At 39.6% G+C, this 26,452-nt stretch overlaps 2 long non-coding RNA genes across 3 annotated transcripts in view; both read left to right on the top strand.

Annotated features, from left to right (window-relative positions):
* Window positions 1-9,392, top strand: part of LOC140519262 (uncharacterized) — a 101,221-nt gene extending 91,829 nt beyond the window's left edge. For both annotated transcript variants that reach the window (XR_011972150.1, XR_011972151.1), the window contains exons 2-5: window positions 4,049-4,251; window positions 4,597-4,634; window positions 7,324-7,473; window positions 8,576-9,392. This is a non-coding gene — a long non-coding RNA (uncharacterized lncRNA). The remainder of the gene's footprint in view (window positions 1-4,048; window positions 4,252-4,596; window positions 4,635-7,323; window positions 7,474-8,575) is intronic.
* A 1,109-nt stretch (window positions 9,393-10,501) lies between these two features.
* Window positions 10,502-26,452, top strand: part of LOC140519261 (uncharacterized) — a 50,870-nt gene continuing 34,919 nt past the window's right edge. The window contains exon 1 of the long non-coding RNA XR_011972149.1: window positions 10,502-12,744. This is a non-coding gene — a long non-coding RNA (uncharacterized lncRNA). The remainder of the gene's footprint in view (window positions 12,745-26,452) is intronic.

Below are 26,452 nucleotides of genomic sequence, written 5' to 3'. Positions count from 1 at the left end.
CCTCTAATGGGTCATACCTCTTTTCTACCTCTTCCCAGGGGTTTGGTGGTTGGGGTCCATCACAGGAGTGAGTATAAGCCTAGGCTCTCTGGGTGGTAGGCCATCGCTTCTCCTGTTACAGTAGCATCCAAAGTGGCCTAATCTCTGTTTCCCTTCTCCTCCCAAAAGTTCCCTCAACTGGATTTTTGTGAATAAATAAATAAGTGAATTAAAAAGCATTTATCAAGTTCTCACAATCATTACTACTATTACTAGCTAGTATTCAGATAATGCTTTCAGGTTTGTAAATTGCTTTACAAACATATCTTATTTTATCCTTACAATAACCTTGGGAGGTAGGTGTTATTATCATTCTTATTTTACAGATGAGGAAACTAAAGCAGGTAAACTGAAAAACAAGAGAGCTCCCATTCTCAAAGAGCTCACATTTTAATTTAGCAGGTATAAGAGTGCCTTTACCTCTGAGTTATCTTAAATTGTCACCCCCAAGAAGAGGCATTAACTAAATCATAAACAGCCTGGGAAAAAAAGGCTGAGATAAATTAATAGGTGAACAGACTATAATGGACTATGAAGGGGCACCCAGAATCATAAGATTTAGAGCGGGAAGTCATGTAGGTTTACAAATTTAGAACTGAAAGGGATCTTAGAGGTCCCTGAATCTACCTCTCTTATTTTACAGATGAGGATACTGAGGATGAGAATGGTTAAGTGACTTGCCCAAAGTCAAACAGAGAGAAAATGGCAGAGCCAAAATTCAAACCAAAGTCCCATGACTTCGAGCCTAGTACACTGTTCATCTCACTTTGCTATCTTTAAAGATCATTCAATACCATCCTGTAATTTCCCAGATGAAGGAATGTAGGACAAGGGAGGTAAGGAGATTTCTTCAAGGTCACATAGATAATAGGTAGCCCTGTCAGGATTCAAACCCAGCTCTCCTGTCTGAATCTTTCCACTATATCTTGCTACCTTCATGAATTTCAAGAAGCCCTGTCACAGCCTATGCATTAGTGCCTCGAACAGGCTCAGTGTCCTAGTCTGAATTGAGCAGAGGCTGAACCAGGGCAGCTATTCTGATTTCCTATGGAAATTTGATCTGTCCTCACAAGTAGAGATTATGCCTGATGTAGTGCAGAGCCCCTTCCCAACAGGGGACTGAAAAACAACTGCAAACAACATTTTCCCAACAGTAGGTCATTGTGGAAATGGTACATTTTCAGCCATATTTTAATGAGTTTAACTATTTGTTTAAAAATAATAAATGTCCTTAATGTTTCTGATGATGCCTTCATTGTATCAAGTTGTAAGGTCCTAGCTAGGATCAGTAGGTAGTGCAGTGGCTAGAGAGTATCAGGAAGACCTGAGTTCAAATATGACCTCAGATACTAGCTGTGTGACCCCGGGAAAGTCACTTAGCCTCTGTTTGCTTCAGTTTCCTCATCTGTAAAAATGAGCTGGAAAAGGAAATGACAAACCAGTCTAGTATCTTTGCCAACAAAACCCCAAATAGGGTCCCAAAGAGTCAGACGTGACTAAAACAACTGAACAATAACATTTCAGTTGCATTCTATTTTTATTTTCTTCTTGTTTAGACTTGTAAATCCATTAATGTGGTTAATTTCCTGTGTGGAGATGCCTTCCTTCAACAGAGAACGGCAGTTCCTAATAATCATAGAATTTCTTCAGGGCACTGAAAAATGAGGCGATTCTCCTGTGTTCATATTAATCTACATCAGAGGCAGAATTTGAACACCAATCTTTCCAACTCCATTGTTAGTCACTGAAAGACAGTATACTGTCTCTTGTTCATATCAACATGAGAAATTATTTCCTAATGATTAGCATTCTCCAACAATGGAATAGACTGGTTTGTGAAGTCATGAGCTTCCTGTCACTGAAAGTAACCAAACAAAGACCAGATGTCAGGGAAGCTATGGAAAAAATTCTTACACTGGATGGGATACGTTGAACAACCTCCTTTGGCGCCTTTGGTTCCATCCGTCTCTGAGAGTCTATGGTTCCCAGGAGCCAGGGTCTAGATTTGTAGAGCTACCTGTGCCTGACATAGGAAGCTCCATGGGAAACACTGTACAAATGCCATTGCCATTGGTAGATAAGATTGCAAAGTATCAGCACTGATTCAGGGCTGTTGTCACAACTTTTTTTTTTTTAAACTAGATCAGTGATTTCATTAGTGAAGAGAATTCCTCATGAGAAAACTCTGCCTGCCCTTGTAAAACTGCCCCTGCTCTGCATTACATAGTCCTAGAGAATTATCTGGAGCTCTGAGAAGCGAAGTGACTTTCCCAGAATCTTAAAGTCAGTATGTGCCAAAGGCAGGACTTGAAACCAGATTTTCCTGACTCCCAAGCTGTGTTTCTATTCACAATCCACTCCTACTCCATGGCCATTGAAATAATTTATTGACTGTGAATGCATAAATGAAGGAAAACATTTTTTAAATGCTTCTTATGTGCCAAGCACAGTGAAGTAAGTACAAGGTTACAAAGGAAAAACTGAGACAACCTTTACTTCCAGGAAACACACATTTTCATGGGAGGAGACAATACAAATGAACTTTAGGGTAGATGGTCTGGCTTGGTGGTTTTAAGGTGCAACATCAGGGAAGACAGCAAGGCCCAGGGGGTGGGAAGCCTCAGAGTCAGGGCAGCTGGTAAGATCATGAGACAATAGACAGCCCTAAATTGAGAAAATCTGTGGACACCCTTCTGATTCTGACAGCCTGAATCTCAGAAATTTGTTCTATTGTTCTGGTGCCAAGAGTTCTCTGAATTCTCAATTATTTTACTAGACAGAATCTTAGGTCTTGTAGGAGAGTCATAGGACTAGTGCCAGTGTCAGAGGCAGGTAATCCTGGCCTGAAAGATTTAGCCACAGGTCATTAAATTCAGCAGGAAAATACGGGTAGAGTCTAGGCTAGTTGATAAATTACCAAGAAGGTAAGGAAGTTTCTGAAGCATTTGTGTTTATAAAGTCATACTGATATATTATCAGAATCTGGTTCTGAAAGAAATATGATAATAACAGCTAACATTTATATGGTACTTACTATGTGTCAGACATTGTGCTAAGAATTTTACAGATATTATCTCATTTCATCCTCACAACAATCCTAGAAAGTAGGTGTTATTAGTATCCTCATTTTATAGATGAGGAAACTGAGGCAAACGCAAGTTAAGAGACTTACCCAGGGTCACGCAGCTACTAGTTGAGGCCAAATTTGAACTCAGGTTTTCCTGACTCCCAGGGCTGGTGCTCTATCTATTAGGTTACCTAACTATTCTAGGAAACTAGATTCAGCAATTAGAGAACATTATTTAAGTATGTAAACATTTTCTTTGGTTTCAGATAAGTCAAACCTAAATCTTACAATTGTTCCTTTGGTCATTCCCAAATTCAGTGATATTGGGCTTAGGTTATAGAGGGGGAGTTTCTGGTTTTCCTGAGTTCAAATCTGACACTTACTAGCTGTGTGACCCTGGGCAAGTCACTTAACTCTATTTGCCTCAGTTTCCTGATCTGTAAAATGAGCTGGAGAAGGATATGGCAAACTGGCCCAGTATCCTTGCCAAGAAAACCCCAAATGGGATCACAAAGAATCAGAAACAATTATTTGAGATGACTGAACAGCTCCAAATTTACAGAGAAATTCCAGTCCAACTCAAGAAAAAATTTTTTTTCCCAATTAGGAATAGGCCATTCCATGAAGTTTTTAGTCAATTTAATTCATTTCACTTTCATTCAACTCAATTTAGCAAACACGTATTAAATGCCACCTACATGCAAGACATTGTGCTAGATGCTGGGGCTACAAAGAGAACTGGAGCAACCCCTTTCCCCCAAAGAGTTTACATTCATTCCACTTCTATGTTCATAGAAAATGTTCATGTTGAATTTGGATGGCCACTTACTGAGAGGGGGCTCAGCCCAGCCCTGGGATTCTATTGCCCTCTTATAAGAGCATCTTTGTAAATCCTATCTCCTCAGCCAAGACTTTTCTTTTCTTTTTTTGTATTTTTCACAGTGGGCAATAAACAACTGTTGATTGATTGAACCGGTGCTACTAGAGAGAAGCACAAAGTGCCTTTTCAGAGAAAAGGAAAACTTGAAGTGAAAAATGAGAATAAAGAATGGCAAGAATGGCATTGTGGGTTGGAAGTTTTATTTGGAGACAAGACACGTGGGCTGAGGTCCCATCTCAGACACTTGCAGGCTTTGTGATCACAGGTGAGTCACTTCCAAGAAACCAACTCCTTTATTGTAAACAGGGACAGCAGTAATAATGGTGACAGCTAGCCTTTGTATAATGCTCAAAGATTTGCAAAGTGCTTGATAAATGCTATCTCATTTAATCCTCATGACAACCCTATGATATAGATGCTGTTATTAGCACCCCCATTTTATAGATGAGGAAGCTGAGACTGAGAAAAGTTAAGTGAGTTGCCCAGGTTTACACAACTATTAAGTGTCCAGGCAGAATTTGAACTCAGATCTTCCTCAAATCAAGTCCAGTGTTTTTATCCCTTGCACCACTTAAGTACTTCATAATAATTGCCTTGTTTTCCTCGCAAGGTTGGCACGAGGAATGGAGCTTAGCAAACCTGATCGACGTGAGTTATTATTGTTATATCTTATGAGCTGAATTTCTTGGAATTGTCCCCCTTTCTCCTCTCATCCTTCTTTCACACTTTGGCTCCTGCTCTCCCTTTCCCTACCCTGAACTTCAGATAGCCAGTGGCAGTAATTATTCACCTGTGATAATGGGGAATAGGTATTAGTCCAAGTAGCTATTCTCAAATCCTTTAGGGAGTACTTGTGTTCCGGGAGATAGTGCATGGAAAGCTCTCTAAATGACATGACTAGTACTCCCCCACCTACCTCAGCAAGAAGAAGTCTTGTTTTGGAGAGCTGCCAGGAAAACATTTCAAAAGTAATTGGCAAATGATGTTTTAGAGACAATGAAAAAATGCATCGAATTTTCCTGGCCTTAGATTAGAAATGCTCCCCCTCTCTGGAAAGTAACCCAATGGTTTATAGTAATCACCTATGGAAAATTGTGCTTTTGAGCCCTCAATTAATTTCCTCCCCACTAGAGATTATGATAGGACTGTCAGCCAGGAAATAAGTGGTGTTTATTATCGTGCCTTTTAAGACCAGAAAAATAGTGTTGTTCCTTTGGCTGTTCTTGAAACAAAACAAAGAACTGGAACCAGGCCAAGGGTTATAGACAAGAAGAGATAAGTCGTTATAATAATAATTAATAATAATAATAAAGGAGTGGGCTGCTCCTTTGTAGATCTGATCTATTGACTGATCTTGAAAATAAGTAGAAGACTCCCTTCACTTCATCTCAATCGGTGTCAGTGAGGTAAGAAGACGGATGACCATATTTAGTGCCTGCTGAGAAACTAATATGGCTCCATGGTGGGTACTGGGTTCCTGAGCGGTGCTTGAGTGTCCCAAGGGCTAGGGAGGTTTCTTCTTTGTCTCCTGCTCTGTGTAGCTCTTTTTCTCCAGTCTCTTCCTTTAATGATAGGCATATTGAAAGGGAAGAGAGGGAAGGAGTTTGGCGCTATTTCCACCTGCAGCAGTTTTCTGTTGCTTGTCTAAACACATACCTGGCCAAAGGTATATAGTTTGGCCTCCCAGTGACTCTTCTGCTCAGGCTTCAGGTGAAATTAGAAGAAAAATATCTTTAACTTACCCACAGACCATTGCTTCCATATGTCATGCCCCTGGCATGGGCAGCCAGGGGACTATAGGTCAGGAAACAAAATAGTTCAAGTTCTGGCAGCATATAAATTGAGAGCCGTGAAGGAATACTATCTCTGATATCAGATGAAAAATTAGGTACAGCTTTGAGGGGATCTGAGGCAGTGGGTCAAAACCAGGTAAGCAATCAGGGGAGGTGAGTAGGACTAGCTGAGACCTTGTATAAAGATTTTGTGTGCCTCCAACTCCAGAAGGGATGAAATATGGCAGAGCTAATATTGATCAGGCACCACTCTGTGTAAAGCACACCACTTGATGTTGGGGAAAATGGAAAGCTTAGATAAAAGATGATCCTTTCCTCCAAGTACCTTATAGTCTACTGACATAGATGAGTATAGAGAAGTATAAGCTACAGTATATATATTTAATACATCAGAAAGTTAAGAAACAAAGTGCTATGTCAGGTATGGCAGGTAAGGTTGTTAGCCAACCTGGGGAAAGTTCTTACATAATACTGGAGTTTCTAGGCATGACGAGCCTAGGACCTGAGGGTGGGTGGGAACTGCTAAGTAATGTTGACTCTGAGTTTCTCTTACCTCACTTGTTTATACTAATTTTATCGTGGAAGGCTAACTATATTCTCTGTTAATAGAATATTTAAGTAGATCTATAGATCTAGATTTTAATAGATTTAATAGATATAGATCTATAGATCCAGATTTAAATAGATCTATAGATAATAAATAGATAACTAAATAGAAAATTTTAAAAAATCAAAATCCAACTAATTTGGACCATCTTGGGGACATGCTAGTTTGAATGAGTAAAAATTTACATTATAGACTATTTTAAAGAAATGTTTTATTATTTTCAAATAATAATAATATTGATAATAATTAATAATAATAGTCAGGGTTTACAAAGCACTTTAAAGTTTGCAGAACACTTTACAAATAATATATTATTTTTGTCTTCCCAACAACCCTGGTCCTACTAATTGTCCTCATTTTTAGAGATAAGAAAACCAAGGCAGACAGCAGTTGTGACTTAACTGTGAATAGCTCCTCAGTGTCTGGGATTGGATTTGAACTCAGGTATTCCTCTCTCTAGGTCCAGCATCTTAGTCAAGTGTCATCTACTTGCATAGGAAGCATCACCTGACTGCTAATAAAGTGTTTCCCAGTAGAGGCCCTGCCTAGTTGCACCTTAATGAGTAGATAATACATATTTGTAATCATTTGGCATCCCTGGGTCTTAGCTTCCTCGTGTGTAGAAATGAAGCTAGTTGTTCTGTCTAAAATTGGTCCCTTCTAGCTCCAAATCTCTGATTCTTTATAGAGGTACAATAATAATCATGGCCATTTTTGGACCTGGTGTTACATAAGCCATGCCTGGGGCGAGTGCCATGAAACTGGCCCCCAAATAATCACCTTTTATTGTGAGACAGTGAATCTCAGGAGCAGAGACTGGTGGTGGTGGTGGGTAATTGGGGAGCTCACCTGGCGTGTGGCTACTGGAGGCAACTCAGAGCTTCCTGCTTTAACTAATTCTGTTGGCAAATTATGTATGAGTCTTTCCTTTCTCTAGCTGAAACGCTAAGTGACTCCTAAATTCCGTGTCCAGGGGCAAAGCCTTGGTTGCTGTCCTACTTATGTCTTTGATGCTGTGATAAGAAGCACCTATTTGCATGCCACAAATTGTTATGCAAAAGTCTTTCAGAGCAGCTTGTTCTCTCAGGTATGTTGAGCATTATCTCCTGTAATCTAGTCTCTATTTTCAATTTGCTTAGCAAACCCTTTCTTCATAGATAGGAGGAGGTGAAGGTCAGTCAGATTCTGGTTGAATGGTCACAAATTCTGAATTAGTAGATGCTGATTCAATGAATTTTTATTGTATTTTTTTAAACTTGCTCCTCAGTAGATATTTGCATACTGGGTCTTTGTATTTATAGATGCAAAATAATGAGATTCCTTCATTTATACTGTTCATCTACTGGAGCCAAAGCCTGCTAGAGTTAAACACATCCATTCTTTTAGCTTTGTGGCCCAAGGCCACACACACACACACACACACACACACACACACACACACACACATACACACACACACACACACACACACACACACACACACACACACACACACACACACACACACACACACACTGGAAGTAGGAAGAGAAGTCAGGATCACCTAATTTTTAAAGATCCTAAGCCTTGGAGTCAGGAAGGACTGAGTTCGAATTTGCTCTCAGATACTAGCTGTGAGACCCTGGGCAAGTCACTTAACCTCTATCTGCGTCGATTTCTAAGTCAGCAAAATGAAGCCAATGATAGCGCCTGCATCCCAAGGTTGTTGTGAAGATCAAATGAGATAATAACTGTAAAGCGCTTGGCACACATAGTAAATGCTATATAAATATTAGCTATTGTTATTGTTCTCAAGGAAAGGGAGATCACAGCCATTTGACGTGAGGTAGGAAGCTAAAGAAAAGAAATGGCATTTCCCTCAGATTTTAGCTTCCTCCCTCCCAATCTCTCATGTATTCAACCACTTTTTATTTGTATTTAGCACTTTATTTTCATGCGGTTTCTATTTCCATATGCATTCATTGTCTCCTTCTTTGGAATGGAAGTTACTGCAGAGAAGGGTGGATTTCCTTCCTTATATTTTGATTTCTAGTGCCTATCACAGTGCCTGACACACAGCAATCGCATAATAGACGATTGTTGATTGATTGTTGATTTACTTTCCCTTAGGTAAATATGCATTCTTTTTCCTTTCTAAACCTCAGGTCTTGCCAACCTAATATATCTTTACTGCATTCCCTGCCCTCCAGATACTGAATCTTATCACTACGAAGACGGATTTAAACGTTATCCCATTATCCCGTGTTAATCGGAACTAAAATATTTTGCTGTGATAAAATCAGTTTGGATGTAAATTGGAGCAACTCCACTGAAGGGTAAATGTGATTCAGCCCTGAACTTCCCCTTGCACTTTATTGGCCTTGGATGCTGGTGACTGAAGCAGAGAATTTCATCTCTAATAGTCCGGAAATGGGCTTGAGCAGTTACAATGCTACCCAAATGATCAGCTGGGGAGTCTCTGGGCAAGCCCCACAAAAACAGACCATCTGTAGCAGTTTTTGAGGCTGGGCAAAAAGGTATGATGTCAGAGTCAATAAGAGGGTCAAGACCTTTTTTTTTTTTTTCTTTCAGTTTTCCTTCTTCCTCCCAGCATCCCAATTCACATCATACCCAGATGCATTCTTCCCATGGGCACCAAGAGGAGAACCATCACTTCCCGTCTTATTTCTTGCCATGACCCCCTACATTTTTAGGCTTTGTCCTGGTCACAATCTATTTTTAGTCATAGGGACCTGCCACATGCCAAATTAGGGACAGGGCAGGGGGAGGAAGGGAGAAGAAGAGAAGGGAGGAGTATTTGACAGTTCCAAGTGCAGAGCATGAAGGAAATAAAAAAATTTATGGACCAAATCATTGATTCATAACTTGCCTTATGATGCCAGCTCCATTCCAAGTGAAGGGGATGAAGGGAGTGGAATGCTAATGGTGTAGCTGTTACTGCTCTAAATTGGAGGGTAGGTGATTTTGGCAACAAGACTACAGAGGGTTGAAGTTCACAGCTGATTGATTAGCCACCATTCTCTATTAGGCTCTCCTACTTTGAGAAACTCTTCAATGGACATTGGATGTGTACAGAAGATATTCTTGGTAGAGGATAGGAATGAAGGTGGGATATTGACTGCAGGGGCAGTCCAGGTTTTTGTGCTTAAAACCCTTTTGTGTGCGGTCTGTGCCTGGTAAACATCATAAAGCATTAACCAGTAGTCAGCCGGAAAGGGGGTCTGCTGCTTGGCATTTTTGACCAGGCTGGGCATGATTAGGAAATGCCTAATGGGATTTTCATAACATGTGCAAGATCATTAGGAAATGATTGAATGTAAGAATCTGAAGTACCCATTCCTCCAAGGAACAGAAAAGTTGCCAAACCTCCAGCAGGCAGAGATCGAACCCTTTGACACCAGGGACGGGACATTAAAGGCTTTGCAGCCCAAATCTTATAGAAAGCCAAATGAGGCCACATCTTCCCTACCTAAATTTCTGTAGTCATGGAGCCTTCATACTACAAAGAAACTCACTTGCCAGGTTAGGTTGCTGCCTTTGAGAAATATAAGGGATTGTAGAAGAAAGTCTGGGAAATTTTTCTTTTCTTTTTCTTTTAAAATAAGTGTTCATTGACATCTTTTGGTGTTATACCACCATAATGTCTCCCACTCGTCTTCCCATTACCCCTTCCCAGAGAGCCTTTGGAAGTTTTTTTCCTTCTAATCAGAGTTGATGTTTGAAATCAACAAAGTGAGATTCACATTCAATCAGCATGCAAAGGCAAAGGAAGCAGCTTCTGTTATTTAATAAAAATTATTGCTATTTTTTACATCACTATTCCTCTGATGAACTCCCTCTCCATCAGAATCTTCCTTTGTATCAAGTAAATACAGTAAAGGAAAATAAGTTAATTCTTTGATCATGCTTCAAACTGTATGTCACAGTTTACACCCATAGTCCACCACCACTCTGCTGAACTAGGCAGAGTGGTAACAGAAAACATACCCTTTCTTCTCTATTAGAATATCTCAGGGCCTGAAATTTCAGCACTTAAAAATTATATTATCACAGAATCTGATTTGGAAAGGATCTCCAAGGTTGTGTGGTATAGTGAAAAGAGTTATAGGCTTAGAGTTAGGAGAGACTTGGGTTCAGATTCTGCTTATACTTAACTAGCAGTATTCCTTTAACTTCTCTGGACTCTATTTTCTTTTTCTAGAAAATGAGAATAATAGTACCTGTAGCACATACCTCACAGGACTATTGTAAGGATCAGTTGGGGTAATGGGTAGAAAGAGATTAGTAAACCTTAAAGATTTACTACTGTTGTTGTTAATGTCTAGTCCAACCCATAGCTAGGCAGGAATCCCCTCTACAAATAATCATAAAATCTTTTGTTTTTCTTTTTTTTAAATTAATTTTTTCAGTTAACAAACATTTATTTTTGTCTCTTGTACTTATCGCTCTCCATAGTCTTCATCCACTGAGAAGAGGGAAAAAAAATAGTGTCTTACATGACAAAGGGCTTTTACCCCTTCAGGCAGCCAATAACTTCTCACCTGAACTCTACTCCCCTTTCTGTAATGCAGGAAATATGTTCAAAGCAGGACTTTCAATTAGCCCAGGTTATTAGTTTCTTACATCCTGTAATTGTCTTTGGAGATGTCCTCTTGAATTCCCTAAGTAGCACGGGTATCAGGGACGATTTGAGGCCATTCTGAAAGAGCTGGCAGTCGATCTGATTAATATTAGGCCAATTACTTTTACTAAAATTAAAATTTGTCAAGTATGGCTGGATGATGAGTCTTGGCAGCTAAAGAGAGCTCTTAACAAGCCATGCAGAGCCCTTTGGCAGAAAGGAAATGGTTCCATCACATGGCAAAGGTCTGGCTGTTAATGATAGCACCAGGGTTGAAAGAAACAAACTTTGAAGCTACAGATGCCAAGGACAGACCCTCTTGCCTTTGCTTGCCTCCCAGGGCATCGATCAAAAAAGAAATATTTACTGATTGCATGCTCCAAGCCCTACCCTGTGCTAAGTCTGGGGGTGGGGACGGAACAAGAAGGAAACATCACCCCCACCTTTATGGAGTTCATGAGTTAGGAAGGCAAGCAAAATATTCATGAAAGCAAATCACATTAGAGAATGTGGAATTGCAACTTGGTCTAAGACAAGGATTCTTAATTTTTTTTGTGTCATGGACTCCTTTGAGTGAAACCTATGCGTCCCTTCTCAGTTTAATGCTTTTAAAGGCATAAAATAAAATCACAAAGGAAACAAATTACATCAAAATGTGGTTATCAAAATATTTTTTAAAGAACAAGTCTTGGACCTCAGGTTAAGAACTCCTTGTCTAGGGAAAGGAATAATGATCTGGGAATTAGGAGATCCTGGATTAATTAGTAACTCATGGGATACCCTTGAGACAGTCACTAAACCTTTTTGGACCTCAGTTCCTCCATTTATAAATTGAGAGAATTCCAAAATCCCTTCTAGTTCTAAGATTCCCAAATTATGAGTAGGATAGATGATGAGCACTATAGCTAACCTTAGCCCAATTTGGGGGTGATGTGCAGGGCAGATTTTATTGGTATGCCTTCTCTTCTTGAAGTGACATTCATTCATCATTCATTCAGGAACTTGCTGAGCATCTACTTTGTATATAGCCCTAAGCTAGAGGCTATGGAGAAGCTCAACTCAGGATTGTTGATTCATTAGTGAGGTATGGGGGTAAGTTTCATATGAATCATAGGATTTTGAGGAGACAGTTTGAAAATACACATAAGACACTGGATCCAGAGACAGGAAGAGTTGAATTCAAATCTGGCTTTCCACAAGTACTAGCTGTGTGACCTTGGACAAGTCATTAGTTTAGGTCTGAGTTTCACCATCTTTAAAATGGGGATGATACCACCTATCTCCCACAGTGGTAAGGATTACCTGAGATAACTATAAAGCATTGTATGAACCATAAAGTGCTATTTAAATACCAGTTTTTAGTCAAGGGAAGCAAAAGATGAAGTTCTGGCCCTTAATGAGGGAATTTATTGTCTAGTTGGGGAGGTAAGACACATGCATGTGCAAAATTAAGTCAAAACCCAAGAGTTAAGTGACCATATATATTCACAGTTTGAGGCAGGGAGGGGATAATTAAGTGCTGAATGAAGTGGGTAGGTTTAAAGGTACAGAGTAAATGTTTTGGATACAGAGGGAGAGAGAACTGAAACCAGCTCTGATTTCCCTGTTTTATAGGTACCATATTTGAGAGAAACTTTCCTTGGAGATTAGTACTTCTTTCTCTCCAAGTACTCTCTAGATTGAGGTAGCCAGGCCTGGAGTCAAGAAGACCTAAATTCAAATTCAACCTTAACCTGGGTAAGTCACTTAACCTTTAGTTGCCTTAATCCACTGGAGAAGGAAATGCAAACCACTCCAGTATCTTTGTCAAGAAAACCCCATGGACAGTATTGGTGTGCTAAGGTCCTCCAGGGTCACAAAAATTCAGACACTACTGAACAACAACCCTCTAGATTTCCCTCAGAGAATACACTCCTCTCACTCACCTTCTCTTAGGTTGGGCAAGAGGATAAGTAGATGATGTTCCCCAAGGACAATAGAATCAAAGAGAAGGATGAGGAGAAGAGGTCCTGAGTTTATCCTTTGTCCTGACCCCTCAGGCTCTTGGCATCAAAGCTCCCCAAATTGGAAGTATTGGTTTAAAAAAAAAAGTACAGATTTCCATACCGCTCGTACAAAGTTTACAAAGCACCTTCATAGTATTTCATAGATAAGAAAATTGAGGCTCAGGGACAATGAGGGACTTACCCAGCATTGCATATTTTCATCACCATGCTTCAGTCCCTCTCAGTGAACGCTTTTAGAAGAGGCCATAGAACACAGGCTTTGAGACATAACTTGCCCATTGGATCAAATGTTGGGAAACAATGTTACTGAAACAGACATAAGCAAGTGCTGAGCACAGTGGCTGGCACACAGGAGGCACTTAATAAATGTTGATTGTTTAAATATCAGAACTGGAAAAGACTCTAGATCACAGACTATCAGAGCCTAATCCTCTCATTGTACAGGTGAGGTGACTGAGGCCCAACGAATAGAGCGCACACAGGCAGTTAGTAGCAAAGTAAGCACTGGAACCCACCTGGATATTAGACCTTCCACTAAGCCACACTCCCTCTGCAGATAGTTTATAAATAATTTGTTAAACATATGGATTTGCCCCTTTAGAAATAAAATGATCTCTTCTCCTGTCTCCTCCACTCCCCATTCCCCCTCCCCCCATTACACTTAGTAACATCAGCCCCTCATTTTCAGCTTCATGGTTGCTAATGATTAAGCATCCACCTTCCCTTGCATATGGTGCTTAGAGATGTGCCAAGTGGTAACAGTGTTCGTGCATCCATCATTTTTATTTATGGAGCTTAAGCTTAGGACTGGTAAAAGACAAGGTTGCTTGGCTGCCTGGGGAAATAAAACATTTGTTTGGAAAGTAACAGTGAGGTCAACAGAGATAATTGGAGCTGTAAGCTTGTGTGTGTGTATCAACCAATGAAGTCATAAACAGGACTCAGCTGTTTATGCATTAGTGAGCTATACATCTGGCTCTCATAAGAATCATAGGGGTCAAAGCTGGGAGGAAGCTTTAAGTCCAACCCTATTCTTCTAGTCAGGAGAAAACTGAGGTTCAGAGAATTAAATGATCTACCCAAGGTCACCCAAGGAATGAAAAGCAGAGCTACAACCTTAACCCCAGGTCTGCTGCCTACAAGTCTTGTACCTTTCCCATGTAGTTATTGTCATGGGAGACAGGAGGAAAGGAGCAGTGATCATCCTTGGCACCCTCACTTTGGAGAAATGTTCTGTCTTTATGGCACCTTGATAGCCATGGGTGGGCAACTACCACTTTTAATTGTAGAATGCCATCATGGTATCATAGAATGGAAATGCAGGAAAAAATGCCAAAATATTTTTGATGTGACCCCTCCTCAGCACAAAAATGGGGAAACTGACAAGTTATTGGCTCAAGTCACAAAGCTAGCTTGGTGATAGTGACTGGTCTAGAATCTTGGCCTCCTGATTTCCAGTCTAGTGCTTTCTTACCTATGCTATTTTATTAGTCATCTCAAATTTTACTAATTGCAAGGAGAGCAAGGGCAAATTAGTGGCAAATCTACATTAAAAAATGAAATGGAATTTTATTAATTTTAGTATTATAGTATAATATACTGATTTGATGAATAGATAGAACTCATGTTTAGTTATTCATTTTTTTGCATAAAAATGCCATTCTTAATGAATACCATTAATGTACCTAATGATAACAATAGCTGATGTTTACCTAGCACTTTAAAGATTGTAAAACCCTTTACATGTGTTATCTTATTTGATATTTACTACAACTCTGTGAGGTAGGTACTATTATTATCCCCATTTTAAAGATAAAAAAACCAAGAATGACAGAAGGTAAGTGATTCAGCCAGCTTAAGTGACTGAGAAAGGATTTGAATTTAGGTCTTTTAGCTCCAAGTCGAATGCTGTATCCATCATGTCTAGAGGCACTTCAGATCTAATAACCCTTTTTCATACACTGTGAAACACTGAATTATAGTCCTCTCCTGGTCTGAGTTGCTAAAAATTCTGAAATAGCGAAGGATGAATTAATGAAAAATTTTACATTATGTGACAATATCAACAGAAAAAAGTAGGTTAGTTAGAGAAAGATGACACATTCCAAGATCTTCTCTTGCCTTGCAAAAAAATGTAAATAGTTTGCTTCAAGGTGCATTTAAAATAGAATTAATTTACAGAAATGGGTTGATGTACAGTTTTCTAGTTTATAATGTAAAGTGAGGTATATCTTTATCTGGGATAGAGTATACTCTTTGCGCCTCCCCAGTCAGTAGGATGATTGGCCTTGTGACAGAAGCCCCAGTCACCAGAAAAGAATCACAGCATCACAGATGGATAGCTGAGAGGGGCTTCAGAGGTCACCTGGTCCAACCCTCTTTCTTAAAATGAAGCCCAAGTAGGTTATTTGATTTTTCCAAGGTCACATCAGCAGTAAGGAATGGACATCTCAAATCTGAGCACTTCCAAAGCTGCTTCCTTGACCTCATGACATGCTAAATTTTGTCTCTTCTAGCTTTTATTTGTCAAGTATCACTAGCTGCTGCCTTATGAACAAAGTCTCTATTTTATGCCTGATTTTGATTGGCTGCATGCAATTAGGTAGGCTTTCTTGATGAGAAATTCTACAAAAGAAATTAAGGGAAACTTTGATTTGTGGTATACATGCTCCCCACAGCTTATTCTTTGTAAAGATTCTCTTCTATTTTCACAGATAGACCACTGACCTAAAAAAAAAAAAGGGGGATTATTTAAATCTGTTAATTCATATGGCAGAACCAAACTTAACCAGGTGAGCTTGAGCAAGCATGACATGGTTTAACTTCTTTGTTGTTCATAATATTGAAAAAAGATCTCATGTTTACTACCACATAAAATGAACTGCTGTGATCTGTGATTGGGCACTCAGATGAGTTGGTTTGTAATCCACTCAGTGTCTGAAGAACATTCTGCTTGTGTGCCCAGAATAAAGTGCCCACAGCACATGGGGAAATAGACTAGAAGTTCTAGAAAAGATCCTGATGCCAGTCCCTAGACTGGAATGACAATGCCATAATTAGCGGTACTATAAGGCTGGTTGGTTTTATCTAAAGAATAACTAACCTGTGAGATTTTCTGCCTGTTTTATGTTTAGACACGTCTGATTGATATTTCTCTCAGAGCCTAGTTGTCTTCATCCACACCAGCAATATTAAAGAAGACTAGATGTGAAGGAGGCCAAGAAGGGAAGTTGATTTTGCTAGAAGGAAAACAAAAAGCTGATTAAAGTCTGTGGCACATTCCAGGGGATTGGTGTTGATTCTGGCTATCTGTCAAGATCAGAGACCTCAGCACTGAGTTCTGAGTTTAGAATCTCTCAACTCCTGAGAATTCTGAATCACTTCCATTTTTTTCCCCTATAGAGGGAAGGGGAAGTAGGGATTGCATGTGTGTGCCTTCCTTCTAGGATGTGCTAAGGACTCATTCACCCTCCCTCAGCTCTAGCAAGGTCACCTGCTCCATATGTTTGCTTTCATTGTTAATAACATGTTCACATTTCAACTGAATATTATGCTAAATTAACCTAATTATGTATGACAGCTAATTTTCTGAATGATAGGCAAGTGTTTAGGACTAGGTGTAATATTGTGGAGGATACCATAAATGCACCTGTGGGAACTTTGGATGAGAGTGGTGGCAGAGAAGTCATCCTGGCAGGCTAAGGTTGACTCTGAGGAGTTGCCCAGCAGGTATGGTGAATCTGCTGCTGGTAAACAGCATCTTTGTCTAGAGCACCATCTTTCTCTAGATTTATAGATTCTCTAACTTTCTAGAACCAGCAGATATGGGTCAAGTATTAGAAATTAGCTAGGAATGGAAATGCAAAGCATGTACCATCTCCCTCTTGTCTCATGTCCAATCTCAAGCATCAACTTGCTCATGATGGCCTTTCTGGATTCTCCCTCCATCCTCTCACCCTGGCCCTTGCTTCTCTCTCCACCCCCATGATAGGTGGCATTTAACTACTTTATATTTATTTGTGTTTCTGCTCTTTTTATTTATTCTCTACCTGCTTATATATCCTGACTGTCTTCTTCATTAGAATGTAAACTCCTTGTGAGTAGGGACTGTTTCATTCTTTGTATTTGTATTTTTAGCAGCACTTTACAAGAGTGTCTGGTATATAATAAGTGCTTAATAAATACTTGTTGATTGATTGCTAGATTGTGGTACCAGGGCCTGTCAGGTACTTGGGTGACATGCAAGAAACTAAAGGTATGCCTGAGTGGTACTAGATCCTCTAATCCAGGGATGGGGAACCTGCAGCCTCAAGGCCACATATGGCACTCTAGGTGCTCAAGTGTGTCCCTTTGACTGAATCTGAACTTCATAGACCAACTCCCCTTAATAAAAGGATTTGTTCTGTAAAACTTGAACTTAGTCAAAAGGCTTACCCAAGGACCTAGAAGGCCACATGTGACCTTGAGGTGGCAGGTTCCCTTCCCCTGCTCTAGTCCATTTTGCTCTAGTCCGAGGGTCAAAGAGGAGGGGTTACTTGCTCAAGATCATGCAGCTCGTGAGTGCAGAGACAAAGGATTCAATCTTCACCTTCTCACTCTGATTACAGTGCCCTTTTCTCTTTAATTCACTGTACAGACCATCTGGTCACATTAGTGTCTATATGTATTCTCCTGGTTGTTGAAATTCATGAGAACATCCAAGGTTGGAAAAAGTAGATGTTTTTAAAACAATCCCACAACAGAAGTTCCATGATGTAAGCAACCATTCATCATATTGTGATGTGGATTAAAAACCAGAAATGTCTGTGAGGATGAGGCAATATGCGAACACTGCTTTCCATGTGCATACTGGGGGAGTTTTTCTTTCTTTGGCTCCTGGTTCCACCTGATAATGCCCTGGGCTTCTGCCATTTCAAGGAGTGTTAGAGACAGCACCTGTTCTATCTCTTGGTAGAGCAGAGAGAAAAATGCAGGCCTAGACTTGGCTGCTGTCACAAGTTGGGGCACATGAGCCAGAGACCCAGAGTCCTCTGAGGTTTGGAACTGATTTGTACTTAGGAGCCACTTTGGGTTGGGTTTCCCAGCCTGCAGTCAGAAGATTCCAGTGGAGACAGCTGCTGATGGGATTGGAGAGGGTCTCTTAGAACCCATGGGCCCTTCTGCCAGGCAGGGTTTAACCTGATACTAATCACATACTCATGTGCTGTAACTTATCCTGATGACCATGCCATTAGGGTCCATTAGGCAGTCAGTTTTAAAACCAAATCATACTTACTGTTCACAAACGCTTCCTAAAACTTAAGGCTGAGTGATAAAACAATGACTCTCATTATGCCTGGATCATTTCCTTCCCTTATTGCCATTTCATGTTGTCAACAGGCCAGACGTTAGCGGGCACTGTTGAAAGACTAAGTTCTCTGCCCTGCCTCCCCACAATGGGCCAGTAATGCTGAGGTTGGATGAGGGCCCACAGACAGGAAGACCTCAAAGAGCATTTATTTAGAACTTTCTCCCCCTTTGGATTTTGCACATTAATGTTTTAGCAACACAATTCTACGTGAGGAGACAACAGAAGCAAAGCTGAAAGATGTATCAATTCACATTTCTCATGGATTTCTCAGAGATATTTATCCAAGTATTGTAATAATTCACAGTTCTATGGTACTTCAAACTGTCCAAAATTCTTTCCTCACAACCTCGTCAAGTAATGATAGTTACCATTTCCATAGTTCTTTGTGGTTTACAAAATACTTTTACAAATATGATCTCATTTGATCATTATAACAACCCTGTGAGGCAGGTGCTATCGTTATCTCCATTTTATAGATGAGCAAATGAAGGCACAGAGAAGTTAGACATCTTGTCCAAAGTCACACAGCAAGTGTCAACACTTGAACTGAGTTCTTCATGACTCTTACGTCCAGCACTCTGCACTAGACTACTTGGCTACCAGGTAGGCAGGTCCTACCTAGTATCAACCACCTGATTTTATAGATAAAGAAATGGAGACTCAGAGAGGTAATGCAATTTTCTATAAGGTCTAACAGCTAAGAAGTATCAATTTTGGAATTTGAACCCAGGTTTCCTGACATTCTTACTATCATACACCACATTGGATGTGAGATTGTTCAACTGGCTCCTGATAGATGGACAGGATAGATGGAAAGACAGACAGGGAATTTTCTTAGAAGACTAGACATTAGATGGTGCCCTGGGGGATGGCTGGCTTTCCTGGTTGCAGGAATAACCTTCTTTGAGGTGATATTTGAAATCTATTGGAGTTGATGATGTCTCTTTAAGTAATAAATCAGTGTCAGGCATGGGATAATGGAGGCCTTTGATGTGGCCTAATCACAAGAATATTTCACTAAATCTCTGCATAAGGAGCAAGGTGAAGTGACACATGGTCTTTGCTATTCCCTTTTCTGGTGGTGATATGCCTGTCATTCGTGCCACAAATAATATCTTCAGATTCTCCTGCCCTCACTCTCAATTACAAGACTGCCTTGCCTATTTGGCTTTAATTTCAAATTCCTTTACTGAGTCTCTGTGCTTGCCGAGGTCAGTTCTTTTCAAAGTCTTGTTAAGTGACTATCACAAAGCTGACAACGTTGGAGTCATTCTAACCAAGGACTAAATAATCTTTTCTTTAAAATTTTCGAAGATTTGGACTATGAGGAAGGCTGTTGATTAATGCTTTCCTTAACTATGCCCAGTGTTTCTTCAAGGTACTCCTCATTTCCCAGTCATGTACCATACATGAAATGCAGAAAGCCTCTGTCTCATGGAGATCAGCTCTGCAAATTGGTATGTGGTAATAAATATCACAAGAAATCATCTTAAGACTCTCAAAGAAAGTAGCCAGGTCTGCTTTTGTCCAGGTTGGGGTTGCATGAAAAGTCTTCTGTGGGGAAATTCCATATACAGTAGGCTGTTGGCATATACATTCTCTGACCTTGTTTAGATAAGGAAGGAAAAATTGAAAAAATGGAGCTGGGGGAAAGGGCAACACTCTTGCTGTGCAAAGGTTGGCAAAATTTGGTAGGATCCCCCAATTACAAAAATGATCTACTAGTTTTCTATAAAGTATGAGCATGATACATGAAAGAAGCAACAGTGGTACATGGCATGACGATTGAGAGCTGGCTTTGGAGTCAAGTATATCCTATTGATATCTATCTACATACTATCAAGAGCTGTGGAGGAAGGCTACCAACATGTTGGATGGGCTCCCTGTGGAAGATTTATGGGAGGAGTAGATGGGAATCATAAGAATGAGAAGACTAGTTTCTGAAACATTGAATAGAGGACCCAAGCAACAACGTCATAGATACATTTAAATATATATCAAACTTGAATAACATAATAGTAACAAAAATAATACCACGCATTTTTATCATGCTTTCTGACTCCAAAAGGATTTTCATAGATTTATAGTACATCAAAGTTGAAAAAAACCTTTGAGATCATATAGTCCCACACTTCTTGTCTGTGTTGTTTGTCATTCATTTTCAAAGAAGACCATGACTTCAGGATGGTGATGCCATGACTTACAGTTGAATTGGATCTAAGTGAGGCAGGGCTGTGCAAAGTCAGCAGCTTTACTTTGTCCTCCAAAGTCATCTGGGTCCAGTGCCAAGATAAAGATTAGGAGGAAGGGAGATAAATTGTAGAGAGATGGACTTAACTAAATCATGAATCCCACCTAAATTGTTGCCTATAAGTAGTCATTCAGAGAGATAGCACCACATGTAAGTAGAAAGCTTTCCTTAGAATCAGGAAGACTTGGCTTCAAGTTCTGCCACTATCTGACTGTATGATTATAATCAAATCCCTCCAGGGGACTCTCTAGGATTTTGTACTACTGATCTATATTGATGGTGTGTGGTGGGTGAGGTAGGGAGAAGGTTCACATTGGGGATTCTCAACAGTGAGAAAATCATAGATCTAAACCTCCACAAAAATGCCAAGCAAAGATGATCTTTATATGATGAAGGCAAAACTCCCATAATGAGTATATTTGGATATGCTCAGGCAAATTATTATTTTTCCATAAATAATACTTAATCAAGCATATCTAGACTTGTTCATCTAGTCTTCTGAAAATCCCCCACAAGTCAATTTCTAATAGTTATCATTCTTCTACCTATTTGAATGGCTTGGGGCAAGTACCTTCATCTCTCTGGGTCAGGGGTGGGGAACCTGCAGCATCAAGGCTACACGTGACCCTCTAGGTCCTCCCGTGCAGTTCTTTGATGAAATCCAAACTTCACAGAACAAATCCCAAACTTCTATGAAGTTTGGATTCAGTCAAAGGGCCACACTTGAGGACCTAGAGGACCATATGTGGCCTTGAGGCCATAGGTTCCTGATCTCTGTGGGGTCTAGTGATCTTCCAAATTTAAGATGTTATATTTCTGTTTCCTATTGTATAGGTATAATGAATGAGGTGCCTTAGTGGTTAGTGTTATTTTTGGAGGTGTCCTATATCTTTTTTCTCTCATTTAAGCAGTGAACAGAATGGAGAAAACTTCACATGCCTAATTGTCAGTAAAACTATAGATTTCATCAAGGATAGATAAGATTATAGCCAGATTTGACTGAACCAGTGTACCATATAGTGAACATAATTAGCTCATTTGATAGATATTAGTTGAGTATCTCTTGTGTTGGAAGACTACTTATTCAGAATTTTGTGTATGGAAATGATATGAGTTATTCATACATTAGGGCCCTCTACTTCAAAGAGCTTTCTTAACACAAAGATTCTCTGATTCCATAAGTACACAGCACTGTATTAAGTCCAGTGGGGAGACTTATAGAGAAGTAAGAAACACATGTCTTATGCAAAGTAAATAAAATCATACAAAGAGGTATGAGACATGGATGAGTGTCTGCATGTGCATGTGCCACTGTAGGGGCAGCTGAAGCAGAGTCTTGAGAGATCCTGCTCCTGGCTATACCAGCAGAGGATTACTGTTTTGGTTTGTAGAACATGTGCTGCAGTAATAAATAAACAAGAGTTTTTGAGGAATTAGGTGGAGTCAGATCCATGGTCAACTCCCTGATATTCTATGTATTTAAGCTTCCTACTCTTATACAGATTCCCTGGGCTCTAAATCTTCATTCATCTCAGCCCTTGCATCTTAGTGCATCACAGGCCCCTCCATACCAACTCCACTCAGGTTTTCAATTCCTATTTGCTCTCCTTCTCATCCAGATCCCTCTTCCTTGGCCCCAAGTCAGGATTGCCTTTCCCTCTTCCATGGGATTTGCCTAATTGACAGCTTCCATGAATGAATTATTCTAGATCATTTCTAAAATCCTTTTCATCTCTTACCTTCCTCTATTCTATCTGTGAGGATCCTCTTACATCTTCCTGTGGATTGATTTTCTGTAAAGAGGGACAGGGTTTCTTTTCTAAAATGGAAGAGCTTCTGATGCATAAAGTAGTCTTCTTATGCCATAGGATAGAATCTCTTATTAAGTGCTTGTGTTGTTACACTGATCACTGATTTGGGGAATAAGGGAACTAAAGAGCTAAACATTTCTGCAGTGGATTAAGGTTTACAAAGCACTTTAAACAAATGTCTCTCATTGGAGTCTCACAACAAGCCTGTGAGATAGAGGCCACCAAAGAAAGAAACAGAGATTCAGAGTGGTCAAGAAACTTGTTCATGGCTGATGTTCTGGATTGGGGCATGACTCAAGCTAGTCCCCTGGTAGTTCAGGTTCAGTAATGAAATAAAATTAAACACTTGTAGGTCATTCAAGAATTAACAAAGGGAGATTTACTTGGTCATTGCAGAAAAAGGATATTCAAAAAGGGAAGTCACTGAGAATCCTTGGAGCTGATTCAGTTGATTGACGTTCCCATCACAACCCACCACCCAAACATCTGAGAATCTCTCCAGCTTCTTGTGACTTCTCTGTATTCAGGTAATGAGGAGGTTACACCAATAGTTTGAGCTTTTTAGTTCCCTGAACCAACCAAATCTTGAGGAATGTTTCAACATCCTTCAACATCCACAGTTAGGAGGAGTTAAAATATTGCTCCTGTGACAATGAAACAGCTGGTAAGTCTAGGGAGCAGAATTCAAACTTGTATCTATCCAGGTTCAGTGCTCTTTTCATTACACCACACCACACCTCTACCTCATTAAAAAAGTAATAGACTTGAAGTTCCAGAGAGCACAGTAAGCTTTTCCTTTCATCATTGCTTAGACTTTTTGGGGAATGAAGACTTTAGAAGGATAACAATGTTATAAGGTTCAACTGGCAAACAAAATACATGACAAATATTGAGATAAAATTTAAAAAAATGTTTCTGATTTCATGGCCTGATCATGACTTTTCCTGACAAATAATGCATCAGATTTTAATGTAGCAGTTAAATTAACCATCAGCGATGCAAATACTTGATTCATTACTCATCCAAAATGTTGTACAGTTGATGAAGTAAAATTGAATGGAATATCAAGTTTCATAGTGAAATAAATTCACTCTCTGGTCATAGAAGTCTTGTGAGACTCTAACAGGTTTCAGGTTGGGGATACTCTTGCAGTTTGGGAATGGTCCTCCAAACTGGATGACTTGATATAATATAAAATAGAACATTATAGAAGTTTTTAAATTGACTAATCAAGGAGAGGCAGGAATAAAGAGTAAATTAGATATATGTACTACAGAGATGACTTAGCACCAAGGATAGCTAAAGTTCTGTGATTCTGTTTATACCAAAAAAAGAGATCTAATCCATTTTAAAAAAAAAATGTCTGACTTAAGGCCACAGATTTAGAGGTAAGGGCCTTTTCTTCAGGGGGCATCTAGTTCAACCCCTTCATATTCTAGATGAGGAAGCTGAAGGACTTGTCCACAAATGGCACTTCCTATTTAGTAGAAACGTGGGTCCAAATCCAGGTTCTCAGATTCCAAATGCATTCTTTTTTCCCACTGTACCATGCTGCCTCATATTTCGAAATAAAAATCAATCAACCAATATCTCCTGAACAACTGAGCTCTCTCTGAAATTAAATTCATATTTTCAATCATGATGGTGCTGATGTCTTAAAAGCAGTTGGGAATTCTTCAATGATTTATTATAATCTATCTTTGTCTCATTGATGAAAGTAAAAGGTAGTTAATTCTACCAATCAGAGCAGGGATTCCTAAGGTACAGGTATTCAGATCAGACTATAATGGACATAATGTACTTTAGCAGAGAGATTCCTAGAGTGAGACCCAGGAGTCTTAAGTTCTGGTGCTAGCTCTGCCTCTAATGAGGAACATTAATTTGGTCAGGCAGTGTTGTGCAGTAGGCAGATGGATGGCCTCAGAAATAGGAAGTCTGGACTTTGACACATATTGGCTGTGTGACCCTGGGCAAGTCATTTAACTTCTCATCATTCCAGGTAACTCTCAAAGACTTCATACTGCAGAGAAAGTGCCAATCAGCACTGATCAGTAGATGAAATTGCCTACATAAATAAAAATTATAGGTCTCATTTAAAAAAAAACAACTGTGGTTAAATCATTTCCCCTTTCTGGAACTCAGTTTTCTCACCTGTGCACCAAAGGGTTGGTCTACTCTAGACCATCTCTGAAGTGCTTTCTAACTCCGAACTTTCATGATTCTGTCTTGAGGATCCTTGCATCTTCCTGTGGATTGGCTTTCTGTAAATAGGGGATTTGTTCTCTAAAGTAAAAGGGTTTCTTATGTACAAAATATAGTCTTCTTGTGTCACAGGATGGAATGGAGATTCTTGAGTGATTGGGCAGGGAGGCAGAAAGAGCTTCAGCATGTATGACAATGAATTCACTCAAAGTGTGGAAGCCAACTGCATTGCTCTCATCCTAAGGTGGCAAAAGTAATCTTCCTTTTAAAAAATCCTTCCCATCAAGAGAATGAAAAGTGGAATCCTGCACTTCTAGTTTGCATTTTCTATATCCATTTATGCTGCTCGTGGTTTAAGAAGTCTGTTCCTATTCTATGGTTTGCCTCCCCAGCAGTCATAAAATGAATTCTCCCAGCTGAATACAAAATGATTCTGGCGAACTCTGATTCTTCAAATGAGAATGCATGTATCAAAGCCAGAAGAGCTTAGTTCCTGAGGCTTTTCTGATGCCCTGACCTGAACTCTAATTCCTCTCCTAATGGTATCTAGCAACAGGACATTTTACGAATAAGAAGCAATGTGGATAGAGTGCTAGACCTGGAGTCAAGAAGAGCAGGGTTCGAAGTCCTATTCTGACACTTGGTAGCTATGTGAACATGGGCAAGGTATCTAAACTTTCTGATTCTTATTGTACAATGGAGATATAATACTTACAGTACCTACAAGTCATGGGATTATTGTGGGTCTCAACCAAAAATTGTTGTTCAGTCATTTTTCAATCATTTTCAGTTCTTCTGACCCCATTTGGGTTGTTCTTGGTAAAAATACTGGAGTAGTTTGCCATTTCCATCTCCACCTTATTTTACAGATGAGGAAACCAAGACAAACAGGGTTGAGTGACTTGCCCAGGATCAGCTAATAAGTGTCTGAGGTCAGATTTGAACTCAGAAAGATGAGCTTTCCTGACTCCAGGTCTAGCACTCTATTCACTGTGACACCCACCTGCCCTGAATTAAGAATTTATGTGTATGTATATACATACCCACATATACATGCATGTATATACACATACCTTGCAAATCCTAAGGTAGGATAAAATTGCTCAGTATTATAATAACCTTGATCTATAGTCTTTACTGTAAGTCCTTGAGGGCAAAGACTGTCTTTTCTTTTTCATATTTGTATCCCAGTGCTTAGCATGGTGTCTCAAATGTGTCTCCTTAATAAATATTTGTTGACTGTTGACTATCTGTGTTGCTTCTAAGTTTCATATTCGAAAGTCTGAAAATGTTGATGATGATAACATTTTTGTAGGACTTTGTAGGACTTGCAAAACACTTTTCTCACTAGAGCCCTGCAAGGTAGATAATGAAATGATTGACATCTCTACTTTACAGATGAGGAAACTGAGGCTGAGAGGTTAGTATGTGAATAGTCATACAGAGCTAATCCATGTTAAAATCAGAATTTCAATCCCACTCTCAGCTAATACTCTTTTTACTATATTTCATTGTTTCTGAAAGGCAATCAGACATTCCGGAAACATTTCAGCCAGGATGTTAGCTAACTGTTTAGTTTTTTTTATGTGAATAATAATTCCTTGTACTGTCTGGGCCCTGAACTTGACATAAAAATAGGAAGAGATCTAAAGGGAGATAAAGAAAAATGCTCAGTACCTTTAGTGACGGAGTTCATGCTGCCATTATCACTTTTATGAAGTTAGCTCTCTGAATCTGAGGACTTTACCATGATAACCTCACCTTTTATATAAATGTCATATAGCACTAAGAACAGTGGAGGGCCCTGCATCATAGACATTCTGAT

The sequence above is a fragment of the Notamacropus eugenii genome, chromosome 1 (assembly GCF_028372415.1).
Source record: "Notamacropus eugenii isolate mMacEug1 chromosome 1, mMacEug1.pri_v2, whole genome shotgun sequence".
Lineage (NCBI taxonomy): Eukaryota > Metazoa > Chordata > Mammalia > Diprotodontia > Macropodidae > Notamacropus > Notamacropus eugenii.
The sequence above is the reverse complement of the archived record's forward strand: the minus strand, read 5'-3'. Positions and strand labels throughout refer to the sequence as shown.